The sequence below is a fragment of the Lytechinus pictus genome, chromosome 9, assembly GCF_037042905.1.
Source record: "Lytechinus pictus isolate F3 Inbred chromosome 9, Lp3.0, whole genome shotgun sequence".
NCBI lineage: Eukaryota > Metazoa > Echinodermata > Echinoidea > Temnopleuroida > Toxopneustidae > Lytechinus > Lytechinus pictus.
Window position 1 is genome coordinate 6,984,149 of NC_087253.1, and position 20,553 is coordinate 7,004,701.

Here is a 20,553-nt window from a genome sequence, read left to right on the forward strand (position 1 = left end):
AAGCGAACTTTGAAATCTCTTTCATCCCAAAATGAAATTGTTAACTCATTTCATTTTGGGATGAGATGGTTTACCAGTTTTTAATCACATGACCAAGACCGAAGAATATTTTTAGGAAAAATGAATTGAGACAATATTTTGGAAATGAACATCGAACTCTTAACAAGGGTTGAGTTCTTAAAGTGTCATTGTAGTTCTGACAGTTTATGATTCTAGTTCTTGAAATTTGGGTATTGTACAGTGCGTCCCAGTATGCCCAGAAAAAAATGAAGCAGATATTCTCATGCATATTTTCTTTAAAGGAAAATGAATGATGTTATTTCATTTACATCAATACAATGCAATTATTATTCTATATGTTGATACCTAATATGGGACAAACACTTCACACATTAATAGCGAGACAAGTTTGACATTTTGATGTCAAAACCAAGTTGCGCAGAAAAAGCATAACAACATTGTCTCCTGATACGACAACCATGCTCATTCGACGATTGGATCATTAGCATTTCTTTTGCATACTTTGTTATGATTCTCTCACTGATCTCTGAAATGTGAGTAGATTCAGATTCACATGTGAGTTTCTGCGCAAATCGTTTCTGACATGCCTTAATATATATTGTCAGTAATCCGCCGTATGCGAACGACTTGCTAAGAGGTTGGCGTCATTGTAAAGAAGAGATTCTGCTCTTACCATAAATCTCAAATATATTAATTTAATAGTTAGCACATATTTGATAATTATGAAATCTGTCTCTGAAAACGGGTTTCATTTTTTGTGTGACACACTGTATAAAGGGGCATTTTGGCCACAGATGGACACAGAGGCAAAAAAATAAATTTGATATTCATGTCAAATGCTTTATGTTTTTTGATACTTTTTTTTTCGGCTCTGGCAGCCATTTTTTAAATTTCAAAATGGCCGTTAAAGTATGGATACAATTTACTTTTGATAATGGTATATTGATAAATATTTTGTTTTGACAGATTTTTAAAGAACAGGTTTGATCATGATATTTTCCCCTGTGATTTAGTTTGCTATTATAACACTTTATAAAATCTCATAGAAAGAAACACAAGTAAAGAAACACACTTAAAAAAAAAACTCTAACCAATAACTATAACATTCACATCATTCATCCTACTTAGTATATCTTGCGGATCTTCTGTTCTTCTGGATCCCCCCGCCTTTATTTTGCTTCTTTTCCCGTCTCCTTACTTTCGCTATTCCTGTGCCTTTTTTTCTTCTTTCTTTCTTTTACTCGTTTTTGTCCTCTGTTTTGTTGTTGTTGTTGTCTTTTTTTTTCTTAAATTTGTCCGTTCTTGTAATATTTCGTCTGTCTTGTTTTGGTAAAAATTTTTGTCATGTCTTGATCTTGTACCGTTCTGTCACGTCCTGTTTTCGTAACGTTTTGTCTTGTGTGTCCTTTTCATTTTTTCTTCATATCTTGTGATATAATCCAGCCTTGTTTATCTTTTACTTGGGAGAATATGTAAAAAAAATACATTTAACAAGGATTTACATATATTTTTTACAAGAAAGATATGATGACTTGTATATTATATTTATTTTGAACTTCAACAAGAACGATATGATTTGTATATTATATATATATATATATATATATATATAGTTTATTTTTTAAATTAAGTCTTATTTATTGAAGGAAACCTTCAATAACAAGCTTTGCTTTCCAGAAGGTTCCTATTTCATTTCAAAATGTTATATTATATTTTGCTTTACTTTGTAACTTTGTTGAAATTTTGGAATGAATAAATTCGTTATCAAACAATCAAAGTAATTCATTTATCTGATACAAAAAATATTGATGAAGTACATGTATGTGATATGGTATGTAACGTGAGTTACCAAAAACATGAACTTTTTTTCTCATTTCCCGGAAAGGAGGATATATCATATGAAACCTGGTATATTTCCTCCTTAGGTTACACCCCTCCCTTCTGCACCAAAATCAAAGATAATCAATTAACAATCAAGCCATAGGGTACAATTAAATATGTGTAACGTCAGTTACCATGTGGAAAATGTAATGTCAGTTACCGAGATGTAATGTCAATTACCATGATAAAACGTTGGTTACCAATAGTGAAATGCAAATGTGGTCAATTTTATGGCGAAGAAATATTGTATACTTGTTATTTAAGTCTAAATCACACCAGAAGGAGCTTGCTGTTGACCTTTAAAAGGTATAGATCACAAGGAATACTATATAAAATTATGAAGGAAGTTGCATTCCCATCGTGCAAAAAAAAAAAATACTGTGAAATTGTTTTGTATATAGGTACATGTACTTACCAAGTACCTAATTGTTTGTATCAGAGGAAAATACATATATTTCTTTCGGTTGTCGGGGGGAGGGGGTACTTTTTCCCAACCAATTACCTAAGACTGCAACATTTCATTAGCTTAACATTGCGATGAATGGGGGTTTCCAGGGCCCTTTTTTTAGTTTCTTGGATCTTTTTAGCATTGCCGGGCTCAAAGTAAATTCCTGGTTTTTTATACCTGTTAGTAGTGCGCATGTAGATGTGTGATACGATTTTTGTTTTTGGTTTACAAGTATAGACATGAAAAGAGAAATTTGACAGTTCTGATTAATGTTGCATGAATCTACTAAAACGGTGTCTTTTTTCTAATTTACAAATAGTTCAGCTTCAGTTTAGAAGCTGGGATGTATATTTGTTGACAGCTTAAAAGAGATATTAGCAAAGAGAATGATTAAACGAATTATGAAGAAAATTGATAGCCGACAGATATGAACAAGCATTGCTTACACTGACCAGAATATAAATCAATAAAACTGTATGGCTGCATGAGATTCTGGGAAGGGGTAGCCGAGGGGAGGAGACCCTTATTCATTTTGCCTTTTTTGAGGGGAGGGGGAGGTTGGAGAAGGAAAGGTTTAAAAAGTAAAAAAAAATGATGAATATATGTAAATGGGTGTATAGTCAGAAAAATTCATATGTACAGTCAATGCAATATTAAATTACTATAGAAATACATGTAGCTGCTATGACCCCCATCTCTGAGTATAAGTAAAACATACATTTCTTATCTTTTGATAATTTAAAATGTGAAGTATTATTAAACTTTTGTGATTTTAAAAAGCTTTACATATATGTACCAAGAAAATCATGCCTTTGAAAATCATATAGCACTGGTCAATGTTAATGTGTAATGTCACTTACCGACAAGTAATAATAAAATCAAAGAAAACGAATTAAGAAAAAGAAAAAGTTTTTTATTGAAATGTTCCTAGAAACTCAGGTATACTTCCACATCAAGCACACTTTCATGTAAAGTCTTGCACAGAAGATACAATGCAATGATTCATTTGAGTTCCATGTGTTATCTCTATGGCAAATTAAGTGTAACGTCAGTTACCAGCATGGTAGTGGAAAAATTATCATAGCCCCCAAAAGACATAAACAAATTATTGAATATTTTGACACATCTTAACCTAGTAACGAAGGTATATTTACATATTCAAATTATTACTATATCTACTCAGGGACATGAGATATTTCAATTTTACTGAACACCCTGAAATTGCATTTCCTTTTTATGTAATGTTACCGAAACAATTTTGCTTGCTGATGCATTACAAATGTGGTAACATTGAAAAAACTTAGTATCAGAGTATACAGCAAATTTCAATTTATTAACTCTATCAAAAGCAAACTCGCATCATTTGGTATTTTAGAGATACACACAATGAATGGTGTGTAAAATTGTGCCGTGTACCGTCAGTTACCGTGAAAATGCCCAGAGACGTTATCACTGATCGTCTTGCACGAGTTTGATGTCTCAAGATCAAGGTCATGTATGGGCAATGAACTTGGTAATTCACTATGATTTGAATGGTGTTTTTGTGAATAATTATTTCAAGTTTAAGTTCAAGTTTATTTCATTTCTCAATGCAATGATACAACATAGAAATTAATTACACAGATATATAACGATAACCATATAAGTGATTAATTGTATCAAAATCCTTGGGAAAGTCTACGAATATGTAAATGTTGATCAATCGCATGTGATAATGTATCAGTGCATTTCAATAATGCTTGAGTAGTATTGCGATTAGATTGTAAACCAAATTGTGATTCACAAAATAATGCTGTGCTTAATAAAGAAGTCTGTCACTCTTCTAAATACAATTCTTTCATAAACTTTTGATAAATAAAGTAATAGTGATATTGGTCTGTAATTGTTTGTTTTAGTAGTGTCACAATTTTTATATATTTGGGTTACTTTTGCAATTTTAATGTAATAAAGTACCGTGCCAGTGGTTAGTGATAAGATAAAAATATGGGCTAGAGGATGCGCAATTGATAGAATAACAGATTTGAAGAGAAAATTGGGGATCTCATGGTGACCTGAACTTCCCCCCCCCCATTTTTCCGATTTGTCTTCGGTATTTTAATAGTCAGCACTCAAGCTATGTTAAATCGTGAAATGCTGGCGTAGGAGGGTCAATATACGACCAAAAATACCCTTACCCGGAAAAATTAAACAAAAGGTTTTCAACGGGTCTTAGAACTATTTGACCTCAGGAATAATATACTAAAATCTTCCAAAATCTGCAACCGGGAAGTGATATTTTTTTAAGATGGCGTCCAAGATGGCCGCCATTCCCTGAAAATTGATACAACTCATTCATCATACACCATAGAATCCTATTTCAGTTCGCATGCCATGGTACAGGGGGTTAAACAAATTTGTTGATAAAAAATAGAGTGAATATAATCACTACACGATAAATGGAAAATCCAAGATGGTGCCCAAAATGGCTGCCGTAGGCTAAAAATCCATAATTTATCTTTCAATTAAAGTACATCGGGGCAAGTAACAAGGACAACCAGTGGTCTGGGGGTACAAAAATCACAGATAGCATCAAAAAATTGAGTTTATGATGGATGTTGATACTCAAAATTGACATAGTTCATTTCATATCCGCCTGGGAGATACGATTTTGGTGTCTAGTCCATAAATTTTAATGGTCAAAATACATTTGTACAAATAACAAGGATTGAAAGTCAGTGGTCCAGTATGTTCAAACTCCAAGACGGCTCAATATCGAGGAATATGATATTTGTGTCTTATCTATACCATGGTTAAATTGGACAAATTATACATTGGGATAGATTGTAAAGACAGCTGGTGGTCAAGTATCAATAAAAGTCCACGTTGGCTTCAAACAATCGAGTAAAAAAAAATAGCCACTGTTATTTACAAATGGACATAGTTCATGTAATATCCGTCTAGGGCATATGGTTTCGATGTCTCAACCATGGTTTTAAAAGTAAAAAAATTGGTTACTACAACTTAGTGTCGTCAGCCATTCTAGACGGTTTGTATATTTTAAACTGTTTTCACAAAATATTGCATAACTAAATGCTGAATAAATGCGTTATTCATGTTATATTCATGTTATGTTTATAATAAGATTTTTTAAAATTTTCAGCATTTTGTTCGGCGAATCTTACTCTAATTATTAAGATTGAACTATTTCATTCAGGAGTACCTATTTAATAACACTTCGAGTGTTCTGTAATTTCAAATTTTGAAGCTGGAAAAATACAGTCCAGTGTATATTACCATAAGCATAGTGGTAGAATGTATACGCTTAATGCAGGCCGATTCAAGTTTGCCTTTCAACTCGACGGTTGAGTGAATCTTCTACACAAATATGACCCCGGCCTTTTAACAGAGTGCGTTTTTGTCAGCGTGGAATGGTGTATTGAATTGTCTGTGTTTAATTGCCATGCATGTTATTATTTACAGCTAAATTGTTACTTCTGTTGAATTATTTTGACAACATTAGAGATGCAATACAGCCAAATGTAATTGCAACTTGCAATTTGTTGAACACAATTTTCATAAAGGCATTTGGAAACTTACCTTGTTTTATTGATGCTTGAATTTGGTATATTTAAATAATATTGGCTGGTTTTGAGGGAGACGCCCAATTTTCAAGTATGCCCTACAGACACACCTAAACTGCAAGATAACGCGTTGCTAACGACGTGCGTCGTCGGCTACAAAATAAATCAAAACAGATATTACAGATATTATAGAGCTGATTTAGTGCATTCTCGCTTCCCGCTTTCAAGAGGAGATTGAACGTTTATTATTCGTTGTAAAGCATAAATGCGGGGATGATGTCCAGGATTATGATTTGCACAGACCCCAATCCAAATTATCTCCAAAATATTTTATTGTTTAGTTAAGTATGTACCATTTCGCAATCTTAGATCAGCTCAGAAGGATTTTTTTAATTGTTCTAGTGTCCAGACCAAGTTCTATGGAGAAGGGCATATGCTGCCTCTTCACTTTAGAAATTCACCCCATCATAATTATGTAGACCCAATATCAAATCTGTAATATTTATAAATATTTTTAAACGAGTTAATGCCACGATTGTCAGCACACTATTCTTCTTTTCTTTGCCTTTGCTCTTTTTTTTTCAAAAAGCGCATGGTGAAGCGTTTGGCAGTGGTATGCGCTATGTGAGAGGGTTGGTATTATTATTATTTTAAAGAAAATGAATGTTTTAAATGTTTTTCAAATTGATCACCTACAAGTTGCCATATTGATGTATTCTTATTTCAAAGGTATACTGCCTATGAGTTTTAATGATCATTTTACTAAGAAAAGTGCAATACATTCATATAGTACTAGGGCACAGGGGAATTTACGTTTACCTTTCTTAAAACTTAATTTCTCAAAAACTACCATTGCTTTCATTGGTTCTAAATGCTGGAATAATATTCCAGATGAACCTCAATTTCGTCCGACTTTGTTAACATTTAAACGTAAATACAAGGCTTATATACTGCGTGTAGATTTTTAATATACCTAGTATGTTTTTTTCTTCTTCGCAATCTTATCTTTCATATCAATTCTCTATTCTCATCTTTTGCCCATCATTCTCCCCTTTCTTTCCAATCCCCATTCTGCTTGTCTGCCTTGCACACCCTGTATCATAATATAAATGTATTTTTTCTACTCTTATTTTGGGATTGCCCTCGATAGGCGTCTTTGGCTTTTTGGCAATTCCTCCGTATTCAGAATACATATGTTCTGCTTCTTTGGTTGTATTTTGTATTTTTGTAGCTTTTGGTACTGATATTTTTGTTGTATTTTGTCAGTTTTAATCAATCTTTGTTTTATTTTTTATTATGTTTTTTATATTGTACGATTTGAATTTGAATATGGAAATAAATGAATTGAATTGAATTATCTATACGATGCAATTTTGCGACAAATTCGAAGAATTTGAAGATTTTGGAGGCTCAACGAACCAGACCATAACCTGATCATAATATCCAATTATACTAATACAAGCTTGTATTGAAAAAAAGGTTTAGTTTACAGCAATCTAGCTTATGTTATATTTCTTTTATTTTATTTTTTTATGAGAAGACATGACACATCAGGCCGTGATCGATCCTCTCCCATCATTTCCGATAGTCTACACGTTTTATGTATTTGTCAAAGGGGCCATCCAGGCTGGAAATATTGAATTGAAGCGATGAAATAAAATCAAACATGCAAAGCACTGAAAATGTCATCAAATTCATAAAAGGGATATCGACATTACGACATACACTCGTATAAAAAATGCATTATTTTAGTAAACAGTTCTCGCAATGAAATTGTTATAGATGCGATGATGATGATTCATTCAAATTAGGTCCATCAGAAATGAATATATATCTAATGTGTAAGGTTATAATTGCTACAACCTAATTTTATACTAGAGAGAGACACCGTACACATAAATGTTTGCAAATATTGACAAATAATGAAAAGAATAGTGGGGACATGCGTCATGAGTCTACCTAATGAATATTCAAGACGGTCTGCATATTATGTATTCCCAAATCCTACTTAAATTGAGCTGAATAAATTCGTTATTTGTTAACATATTATAACGATATTTTCAGGATTCTGCTCGATGAAACATACTTTATTTTCTAAGATTATAAAAAAATTAAAATTTTTTTTTTGCCCGGAGTATCCATTTAATAATAACACTTCGAGTGTTTTGTAATTTCAAATGTAGAACCTGGTAGATGACTACCCCTTATGGCGAACAAATATCTAACACTGTAGTGTATATTACCCAAAGCAACGTGGTAAAATGTATTTTTGTTGTATAATCCAGGCTTTTTCAAGCTTGACTGTGAAGCCGACGGTTAAGCGAATCTTCTATAGAAATTGTCATTTCCCTTGCTATAAAAAAACCTGTTTGCACTAATATGATCCCGGTATTTTACCAGGGCGTGTTTTTGTAAGTGAGGAATGCCATATTTGTCTTGATTTAGTTATCAAGCATAAATAATATCTGCAGCTAAATGGCTACTTATCTGTTGAATTATGTTAATAAGATACTTATAATATTAGATTAATGCAAGTGCTATTGTAACTCGATTTACATTTGTTACCTACCAAGGAAAACTTTGATAAAGACAACCGAAAATTGTTCCTTGTTTAAGTTGATGCCTGACTTTGCAATATTTATTTAATATTGACTGGATTTGAGGGAGATATCAAATGCTCATGTGTGCCAAAAAGAGAGCCTGGACTAAAATATAAAGCGTTACTAACGACGTGCGTCGTTTGCTACAAAATCATTCTTTGTAGGCTTTGAAACTGATATCACAGACATGACAGAGTGATAAGGTATGCCAAACAGAAGTTGATGTGTAGGTCTGTAACTACCTATTTATGGACAATGAACTAGACCATGTTGAAAATCGACATTGAAATCTTTTTTTGATAAATATGTAATAATATTAATTATAACAATAATGATATAATAATAATAATACTTATAATAATAATGTGACTTATAAAGCGCCAAATCCACTCTGTAGAGTGTTCAAGGCGCACAAAGAGCTAAGAGTTATATACAAAAAAATGTTAAAAAGATTTGTTAAAGTATCGACAGAGATACATTTTTTATGTCTTCAGGAAGGCTATTGGACAAATTTGGACATGCAAAAGCAAATGATCTTCCCCCCAAGTTTTTGAAACTTTTGGATAACAAGGTACATAACAAGCCAGAAGTGGTTGAGCGCAAAGACCTACTTGATCTGAAATAATTGATAAATGAAAGACTGTATTGTGGTGCTGATCCAAGGATATAATGAAAAGAAAGCAACATAATGTTTAAGATAATCCTATTTTTGATAGGGAGCCAGTGCGGCGAATTCAAGACGGGAGTGATGTTAGAGCGTTTATTTGACAATGTGTCGGTGTGCAGCAGCTGCATTCCGAAGCTTCTGAAGCTTATATAACTGAGCCTGCGGTAAATTGAACAAAAGGACATTTCAGAAATCAAAGCGGGAGACAATCAAGGCATGTACTATCTTTTCGGTTGCAGACTCAGATAAATATTTCCCGATAAAACCTAGGTTACGAAGATGGTACCGAACTGATTTATAGATATTTGAGATTTGGGAAGACATTGTCAAATGTGAAATAAAATTTACTCCAAGATTATGGCAAGTCTGAGACAAATGAATCGTGTGGCCAGAAAATAAGAAGGAATCGACATCAATTTTGTTCAGCTGCACTTTAGAGCCAAACATAAGATATTCACACTTATCTAAGTTTAGTTTCAAAGAATGATGTGCATGTTCTTGCATCGTGTCATAATACTGGCCTCAAAGTCACTAAACTTGTTGTTTAGTGAGCGTGCATTGAACAACATAACAGATGGTAGATAAGTTTTATGATGCACAGTAGAAGTATCAATCAACACTGACCTGTCAATGTTCGAAGAACTATTACTAGAATTTCTCGGAAATTTGTTGGTAATGACAGGGATCCGATGTTGTCGCTTCTCAAATGCACGATGACCTCTCTTAGTTGGAGGCACTTTACATATACCAAAGTCCTGTAATGTATGGTAAACATTTAAAGGCACTCTTGTAGCAGTACATTTAGTTCCAATAGAGAGGAGTTCCTCCCTGGAGTATGAATGCACAGGCATTGTTAGGTGTAAGGTCCAGAGAATAGTAACAATGGTAAGTTGAGCCAGCCTGGACATTGGCATTGTAATTGTCAATAGATTCACTCAAGTAAGATGAACACAAAGGCTATGTGGAGAGCACTGTAGCACTATAGAGTAATGGCGTCTGAAAATCTACCATGAACTGCACATTTCGAAATCAAATGATACTCTATCGCAACTTCACTGAAATAACTAAATATTGTCTAGCATTGTCCTGAGATGATATATGGTATACTGCTAACAAAATGAAGAAATTATTCAAAGGTGGATGGCAAGAATCTTGTTTCAATGTAGAGCTCAAAATGGTGCAACGTTATAGGCGCGACCATCACACTACCATGGCGAAGTTGAAACAACAACAAAGACATCCGCCCACACAACCCTGCGGTACACCATGGGTCAGAGGTGAAATAGCTGATTGGCAGCCATTTATACATATAATATGTGAATGGGAAGAAATGTAGGATTCAAACCACTTAAATGCTTCACCTCTGACACCAAAGTATTCGACATGATAGTATGGTTTACTGTGTCGAAGGTGGAGGATACATCGAGTACGAGTGAAGCAGTCACATGCCCTCTATCCATCTCTCGGAGAATATGATTTGAGGTGCTCACAAGAAGGGTTTCCACATTGTGGTGGGGTCTGTAGGCAGATTGAAATGGGTCAAACAGATTATTGTCGTGAAAGTATTCAGCAAGACGAGAGAAAGCAACTATTTCAAGGACTTTGAAGATGAAGGGTAAGTTAGAAACCGGCCGGTTGAAACATTTAAACGAGGATGAAACATTTGGAAGAAGATGGCTTGTGTGAAAACAGAAAATCAAAGAAACAGATCACCGAAAGTTAAAGAAAAATCTGACAAATAATGAGAAAGTCAAGAGCATTTGAATATTGTGATTACAAATGCTATGGAGATCCTCACATTGGCAATGCGACAAAGATGTGTGATGTCACTTGTGAACAACTCTCCCCATTACTTCAGTATATATTTCACTTAAACTGCCTCTTTTCTCACATCTATCAGTAGATTATGTGTTCTTTCTATAAGAAGGCATTTAATACAGATTTTCAAAGAATACACCATGGATAAAGAGTTTGTATCTATAAGAAAAAAAACAAAAAGAGACATTTTGGGGGTATTTTATAGTCCATCAAAGTGAAAGTTGTTCACATGTGACATCACACATCCTTGTCGCATTGCCAATGGGAGGGTCCCTATACCATTAGTATTGCAATATTCAAATGCTATAACTTTCTCATTATTTGTCTGATTTTTTTCAAACGTTCTTTGTTCTTATTCTTTGATTTTTCTGTTTCGACACAAATCTTCTTCCATGGGTTTCATTCCCCTTTCAGTTAGCAGGTTAAGAGAGAATAAGGACGAACATGGATGAACAATCCTTTAGTAACTTTGCAGGTATAGGATCTAATTGACATCACTTGGGAGGAGATTTGTGAAATCAAGACATAATCTCATCAGGAGAGGTAGTGCGTAAGATGTCCAATGTAGAAGAGGTGGAAGACTGTAGAGGTGAGAGGTCAGGAGTTAGACTGTTGCAAATCCCTTGATCTTTCGTTTTAAAGAAATGTGAGAATTTACAGGCAAATTCGTACCTGTCTGTATCGTTTGGTAGAGGGGAAGATTGTCGACGATTGAGGTGTCTGTTAGCCAAAGAGAAGAGTTGTTTTGAGTCACCTTGGCACTCCTTACCAACCTACGAAGTAAGATCGCTTCGATCTCTTGACAAGAGAGTTAACAAGGTCGCGCTGAATTTGCAAATGATCCCTGTCAATCAGTAGTACATTTTCCTCCACTTCGTCTCCATTCTTCGTCGAATATGCTTCTGTAAAGTGATGTCAGAGCTGTACCAAGGACAGTCCAATGGCGCTTTACCTTTCTAGTCCTTGATCATGGAGCGTGGATGTTGAGAAGCTTCTCAAGCTCAGTATTGTAGCGAAGAGCAGCAGTATCGACGTTGTCTGTAGAAAAAGTATAATGCTGTTATCAGCCACACTCTGGGCAAAAGTTACTCAGATGTTTCGGGAGATAATTGTTGAATTACAAAATTCAAAAACAATTATCTGATTGGCAAAACAGTGAAAAAAAGTTACATCAACAAATTACTAAATTCCAGGCCGGAAATGAGGATTTGAAGCGATAACATATAATAAAACATTCAAAACTCTGTAAATTTCAACTAATTCTAACTAATGATTTATTGTAATAACATAAGAACAGGTAAAGTGGGAGCAGGTGTCATCAGCTAGCCTAAGGCAGTGTGCATACTGTTTTCAAACAACATTGACCAACTTGAAACTGAATAACTTCGGTTATTTGATATCAAATTTTGATAACATTTTCAACATTTAGCTTGATGAATTTTACTATGTTTATCAAGATATAATTGTTTTCAGCCCTGAGTGCCCATTTGCACTGACAGTGTTTTGTAATAAATCTGGTAAGTGGCTACTCGCTAGGGCGAACAGCTCTCTCACACTGTAAGGTATATAACTAAAATCAAACAGGTAATTATGTACGCCTAAATCCGACCGATTCCAGTTTGACTTTGAATCTGACGGTTGAGCGAATTTTCTATGCAAATTAGCATATCCCATAATATTAAAACTCATTTTTCACGAGCATGAACCCGGAAAAAGTGGAAAAAATTTTAAGGCGCGTTTATGTCAGCAGGGAATACAATATTTCTTTCTGGATTTGATTGATCATATTTGACAGTTTTTTCTAAATTCTGTCGGAAATAGTGTTTATAAGAAAACCTTGAAGCATACAAGTCACTGGAATTGCCATTTGATTGTGACGTGTTCCGTATACCGTAGAAATAATTTATAAGGACAGCCGAAAAGTTTGCTTTTGAGGAGGAGACTGTGGTATATTGGTATATACGGCGCCTTTCACGTTTGATGTTGACTGTGGTAAATGGATACAAGCACAACTTCCTGAAAGTAAGTGACATATAATGCAAGCTATCTTCTTCACAAATGGTTCCACATTGGCTAGTTCGTAAGAGAATAATGTTATGATTATCATTGCATATTTATTTCCATATCAGATTTTTTTAACCTTGCTAACTGTGTGTGAGGGGGAAGAATGGTCTAGAAAATATTTTACCTTTAAACCCACGCTTGTGTATGGCGAGGAACCTTGCTAACTATGTGTGAGGGGGAAGAATGGTCTAGAAAATATTTTACCTTAAAAACCACGCGTGTGTATGGCGAGATGATGCAATTCTTTTTCGATAAACTAAGTTTTTGTCCAAAATATAGATGTAGATCAGAAGTATCCACAAGTTCCATGCGGAGAGTTAATACAACTCCTTGTATATTCCTCTAAAATACGTCTGCAATAAGATCCAAATCATATTACATGTATGACATGTTTACTGGCCCTGTAATACAGGGGGATATTCCAAGGGGGATCCACACTTTACAAGCTTTGCTTTTCAGTGGACCCCCCTCATTTCCGTTTCTGTTAAATATTATACTGCCTTTTTTTACGAAGTAAGAATACTCGTTTGTAAAATTGTATTTGATTTGTATTACTTTATATTTCTTTGTATTATGTTTTGAATGGAAATGAAATATTGAATTAAAATGAAATTGAATACATTGACCAACATGATAACGTTTTGGGAATAATCTCATAGCGCCACAGTCTATAGTTGATTGCGTAATAACTCTCAATTTTTAGTTGTTGCTCAATCAAGGAAAAGAGTCAATTATTCATCGGTTTTAGATTAATACCGCTCACCCTAAATGAGATGAATGTCCATCATGAAATTGCCATGTCCTTCAAAGTTTGTGGATGCTAAGAAGACACGATGGGGGTTCAAAACACCAAGTTCTGGGTAATGTGCCATCGATGGAGGTGTAGGGAAAGAACTTTGAAACTACAAGTGTAAAGAAGACTTTTCAAAGAAAAGTGCCGTCTTCTTGTTTTCAAAAATGTAATTAGAAAATAAACCAGCCATCTTGGCTAGAACTAGCCTCTTGTCGAGGCACTGGCGGCTGCTTCCCGAGCGAAGCGAGGGATTTCCTAATCCGCGAAGCGAATTAGGCCTGGCACGAGCCAGGGCCTCTTGACATCTGAGCTGAATTATATATTCATGAGGAACGTCTACCTAATGAATATACATGAGTTGTGATATCACCGGTCACCTAGTAAACCAAGGAAATGTTAAAGCTGTTTCGTCCGGGGCTCGGAATAATATAGCATTCCACTATTCTGCAGGGGATTCAATTAATTGCGGGACACTAAAGGGGATATAACCAGCAAAATGTTTCAAGCAGTGGTACTACTCACTAGCGTACCTACGGGGGGGGGGGAGGGGGGGCACTCTGCCCCCCCCTGACGAGCCACAACCCATACAAAAGTCATATAACTGCCCCCCTGACTAGCTTGAAGACCTTTATTGCCCCCCCCCCCTGATGAGCTTGAAGACCTTTTTTTTTTTTTTTTTTTTTGCTTGCTTGTCAATTTTTTTTCTGGTACGAAAACCTTCATTTTTTTTTATTGAAGACCTTTTTTTAAATTTTTTTTTGGCTTGTAATTTTTTTTTCTGGTACGAAAACCTTCATTTTTTTTATTGAAGACCTTTTTTTTTTTTTTTTGCTTGCTTGTCAATTTTTTTCTGGTACGAAAACCTTCATTTTTTTTTATTGAAGACCTTTTTTTAAATTTTTTTTTGGCTTGTCATTTTTTTTTCTGGTACGAAAAACTTAATTTTTTTATTGAAGACCTTTTTTTTTTTTTTGCTTGTCAAATTTTTTGGCGGCTGATTTTGCCCTCCCTGTGAAAAATCCTAGGTACGCCACTAGTACTACTACTACTACTACTACTACTACTACTACTACCAGTACTACTACTGGTACTGGCCGTAAAAGACCCATCACCGCCCCGAAACTTCCCGGGAGATATTGGTCAGCCGCTGGTCAGACTCGAGTCAAGGGGAAACAACTCGACTCCAGCATTCCCTCACTTCAGCGCGGAGAACGATAATCGACACATAGTGGAATCGCATGAAAGATAACATTTTTTCCATATTCTGTGGGTAGATTTAGAAAAACATCTCGTCGTTTCACAGTCAGTCCGCAAGCCCTGAAAAAGTAGCTTCTTTTATCCAAGTGATATTCATGACAAGAGGGTTTTTGCATAGTTAATGAGCTTGGTGCGAACCAAAACACCTCTTTTTATTCGGCCATTGCTGCTCTAAATATTGACCAAATTTCATGTTTTTGGTATCTTTGTAAAGAAGAAGAATCATTCTTTTAGGTCATGTGTTTGGATTTTTAAAAGAATGTTGTAATATAGGAAAAACTTTTGATCTAAAACATGAAACAAAATATTTTTTTTCATGCAACAAAAGTTGTTGTTTTCACACTTAATTTCTGTTTAGGCACAAATGATTTTTTAATCATGATAAAGCTGAAGATCTAAGCTTTAATATGATATAATTTTTATAAGAAGATGTATTTTAGATGGGTCAGCAGCCAGCTTTTCATAGGCCAAGTACATTTTGCAGCTCAAAAACAAGAATACTGCGCTCTGATTGGTCATAGACCACACACCCACGCAAATTCCAATGTTCCCCACGCTGGGCCTCTGCAAGGTCACACTCACCATGTGGTAATCTCTTCAAATTAGCCGCGCCTGATTGTTTTGAAAACAGTATTCAGCCAATCAGAACTCTGGATTTTATGTTACTCAGAAATTTCAGAAATCTCGTCTTGCATCTTGATGGATATATTGGCTGCTGACCCATCTAAAAGATTCCACATATCAAGAGTGACATTGTAAGAAAGTATAGAGTTTGAGCTTTCTGATGATATAAATAATGTTGGTGCCTAAAACACAAAATGTTGCACAATTTGCAAGTGAAAACAGAGGAAGAAAATTCTGTTTGATGCATCTTTTCAGGTAAAAAATTCACTTATTTATCAAAATATTTCATTCAAAAGAAATGACCAATATAAAAGGGTAACATTTACTCTTGCCCATGGTACAAAAATAATCAATATTACTCAAGGAGAAAGTGGTTAAATTCTTTGAGAAAGAAAGTCTCACAATTCACGAGATTTTGCAGGGACATGAATTCAGCCACGAGAGGACTTGGATAAATCTTGCTCATTTGCTCATTAACACAGGGGCTTGCGGACTGACTGTTCAGTGCAGATTTAACTTTATCGACTTGCAAATACTTAAATCTGTCAATGTTCAGCATTTTAGAGGCATATTCAATGCTCTTTGATATTTCGTCGTCACTCTTCGCCAAGAATCTACGGGTCGCCATTCAAGATGAGCTCATGAATATTCAATATGACGCCATAGCAGCCCGCGCTCTCATTGGATGATTTTCACCGACCAGTTTTGGGTCGGTGCATTGGTAAAAGCAATAAAATAACAAAAGAAAGTCAGTGAAATTCGGCCCAGATGTCAAGAGGCCCTGTCTCGCGGGGCTCTGCTTCGCTCTCTCCCTTGCTTCGCCATGTTCGGAAAGCAGCCGACAGGGCCTCGACATTAGGCTAGGCTAGAACAGGCACCTCTGCACACCAAGATAGAATCGTAGGGTGTTTCCTCTTACCACTGTCCTAGTACAGCGGCAACTGCTATCTATCTACACACATACAAAACATCTTAAAGGAGAATGAAACCCTTGAAACCAGCTGAATCCATATCAAAGAGAAAAATCAAAGAAACATATTGTTGAAAGTTTGAGGAAGATTGAATAAATAATAAGAAAGTTATGAGCATTTGAATATTGAGATCACTAATGCCATGTAGATCCTCCCATTGGCAATGCGACCAAGATCTGTGATGTCACACACGTACAACTTTCTCATTACTTTAGTACTTATTTCACTTATATTCTCACTTTTATAGAGTCTATCACAAGGTGAGGTGTTCTCTTTATGAGAGGACAAGTACAGAGGTTTCACAACATTATATCATTGATGAATCGTTTGTCATATATGATTACAATGAGCAAAAAGAGATGTTTTGGGGTATATTTTCAGTGTCCAAAAGGGGAGAGTTGTTCATCTGTGACATCATAGATCTTTGTCGCATTGCCAATGGGAGGATCTCCATAGCATTAGTGATCTCGACATTCAAATGCTCATAACTCTTCTATTGCTAGTCCTATTTTACTCAAACTTTTGTTGATCTTATTCTTTGATTTTTCTGCTTTCACAAAAGTTAACTTGCTCCAAGAGTTTCATTCTCCTTTAAGGTTCATTCACAAGTGTCAATGTCATACCACTTACTTTTGATACATACAATCATTATAATGTTCTACTGTATATTACTGGGGATAATACAGCCTCCCCCCCACCCGAAATATTGGGGATGTGCACGTATTCTACGGGATCTACACCTTAGATTATGCATGTGAATATGCATGTATACAGTCTCACTTTCTTTAAAAAAAAATCATGACCAAGATAAAAAGTAACAATTGAATATGAATGAAGAGGGAAGAAAAAACCTTCGGAATTACGAAGTGTAACCGTTTAGTTAAGTATGTACCATCTCGCAATCTTAGATCAGCTCAAAAGGATCTTTTGAATTGCTTGAGTGTTCAGACCAAGTTCTATGGAGAAGGGCATATTGTGCCCCTTCACTTTAGAAATTCACCCCTGGGCCATCATATGTAGACCCAAGATCCAATCCATAATATTTATGAATACTTTTAAATGAGTTAATGCCACGATTGTCAGCACACTATTTTCCTTTCTTTGCCTTTTCTCAAGCGCATGGTGAAGCATTTGGCAGTGATATTCGCTATGTGAGTGTGTTGGTATTATTATTATTATCTATACGATGCAATTTTGCGACAAATTCAAAGAATTTGAAGATTTTGGAAGCTCACAAACCAGACCACAACCTGATCATAATATCCAATTATACTAATACAAGCTTCTTTTGAAAAAAAAGTTTAGTTTACAGCAATCTAGCTTATGTTATATATTTTTTTTAATAAGAAGACATGACACATCAGGGTGATTCCATACGTGTCGTACGGGACATTTAGAGAACATTTGACAGTTTTTTGACAAGAAAAACAAAAAATATTCCAGTAACTAAAGGTGATCATCAAGTACTACCAGAGTCTTACAAAAACCAAGACTTAACATGACTTGAATTCACATCCTGTATAATACAGATTTAAAATAGTAATGTGTCGTACGGACGCAGAAAAAGTGGCTTTTTTCGAAACCTCAAGTTTGTACTCTAAAGTCTGTGAGTTGGACAGATAATTTTCATAGAAACTGAACTCAAATTGATATTCAATTACCCAAGAACAAACACATCTATGAAAGAAATCAAAATAAACATTCATGAAAAAATAAAGCAAATTACAATTTTCGAGAACATTGTGGCGTACGGGACACTCAAAATGTGTCGTACGGGACATCTCTAAATTCAAGCCTAACTTTCTTACTTCATGTCTCTTTGACTTCTTCAATCAATTTATTTTGCTGATGATAATGATATTCCTATCAAACTAAAGACATTCATTATATTAGAAACCACAATTGGCTGAATATTTCTGTTAATATATCATAAACAAAATAATGTGTCGTACGGGACACTTGTGTGTCGTATGGGACACTAGTGTGTTGTACAGGCACTTGCGTGTTGTACTGGGCAGTCAAAATAAAACAATGAACTTTTATCAATCGGAAGGGGAGCATTGCCCCTAAATTCTACCTTTTTAATGAAAATTCTTTTAATAAGTAGTCATTCAGGACAATATGATTAAGTAACCTCAATATATACAATCGGGAGCAATATGTTATCATTTTTTTTTCGTGATGAGAAATGTACAAGGGTTCACAGCATTTTTACGAGCTGAAAAACTTGAGGTTTTGTGTGAAGTTATATTTTAGTGAATTAATTGATGATTTCCAATTCATTATTTAAACAATGAATGAATGAAAATGTTTGTGTAAATTATGGGGCCAAAATGTTATATTTTTTTCATATAAAATGTATATATACATGATATATGTCACAACTGTCACTTGTAATTCCACAAAATATTTTTTTCTAAAGAAATGCGGTTCTACTTTTTCAAACCTTTCTGCATTTCATGAAACCATATGGTTTGTCTTTTTTTCCAGATTTTTTTTTTACAACTTTTTTTTTTACAACTTGAAAAAAGTAAGGAGTTTCAATACTGTATATAAAAAATTTGTGATCATCAAGGGAAGTCCAAATAGTTGATTGATATGTAATTTTGTAATTTTTTACATCATATAATAATTCCACATTAGCATGCAAGAGGAAGTCATCTTCCAGGCTGGGATGAATCAATTATAAAGGTTTTCTTTTCATGCTCAGTGACAAAGAAATTAACCTGCTCTGACCAGTGAAAATCACCAGTTTAGCTGAAGGGATTCACAAAAGAATACACCTACATGAAATCAATTAAAATGGTTAGAATCACCTATTTCATGTTTTATGGAGATAAAAAAGTATTTTTTTAGTTAATTTTATGTAAAATCAATTACTTGAATTAAAATAGGCCTACTATTTATAGTTTCTGAATCCAAATCCTGCAATTAAATGCATTATATATTGCGTGTCGTACAGGAAATGTCCCGTACGACACACACTGTGTCGTACGGGACAACTTTTAATAGGACAATTATTAAAAAATGAAGGGCAGAGACTAGATCCTTAGGGGATAAATCGATCACCCATGGGTCAAAGAAAGAGAAACTGATATTGTGAAATTGCATCATCAAAAATAAAATTGTAGGAAAAACTCTTGCATTTACATGTGTCGTACGGGACATTGCCAAAAATGGGTTCGGAAAAATCATGGCTGTCCCTATTATGGATCATGAAAATGTTGTAAATATTATTTGGAACCATCAATGATACATTATTCCATTGACCAGCAATATTTACAATCTTCTCGTGCTTTACCAATAATCATTTCAGGCAGTATTTGTACTTGACTATTTAATTAGCAAAATTATTGAAAATTGAAAATTCCATTGTTTCCCCCCAAAAACCCATATCCGGTTTGACTTTTGGTTAAAACTCATAATCTTCATAAAATTTAGGTATCATAGTAAAATATTACACTACTTATGACTTATTGAAAGCAATTTGAAATTTATGATATTTTTGAAGTTCTAGTGTGGAATCGCCCATCAGCTCGTGATCGAACCTTTCCCATAATTTCCAATATTGTACACACTGTAAAAACTGTGGCGTTAAAACTGACACCAATTGATGTTAATATAGGACCACACGCTGAGGTGTTGAAATAACACCCTAGAGATTAAACATAACACGAACGAGTGTAAATGTAACAGCCATAGGTGTTGTAATAACACATATAGGTGTAAAACTAACACCACCAATTTAACACCGGTGTAAAATAACTGGTGTGTATAACTATGTACACTATATATAACTATGTACACCGGTTAACACCACAGTTTTTGCTGTGCACCTTTTATGTATGT

General features: G+C 34.6%; 1 protein-coding gene across 2 annotated transcripts in view; it reads left to right on the forward strand.

The window, feature by feature from the left end:
• Nucleotides 1–20,553, forward strand: part of LOC129267839 (NACHT, LRR and PYD domains-containing protein 13-like) — a 113,367-nt gene that overhangs the window by 1,081 nt on the left and 91,733 nt on the right. Inside the window, exon 1 of one of the 2 annotated variants that reach the window (XM_064104579.1) lies at nucleotides 12,704–13,017. The exons of the other annotated variant lie outside the window; for it this stretch is intronic. The gene's annotated coding sequence lies outside the window, so the exon portion shown is untranslated. Of the gene's footprint in view, nucleotides 1–12,703; nucleotides 13,018–20,553 lie in introns of those variants that run through there. 2 annotated transcript variants of the gene reach the window in all.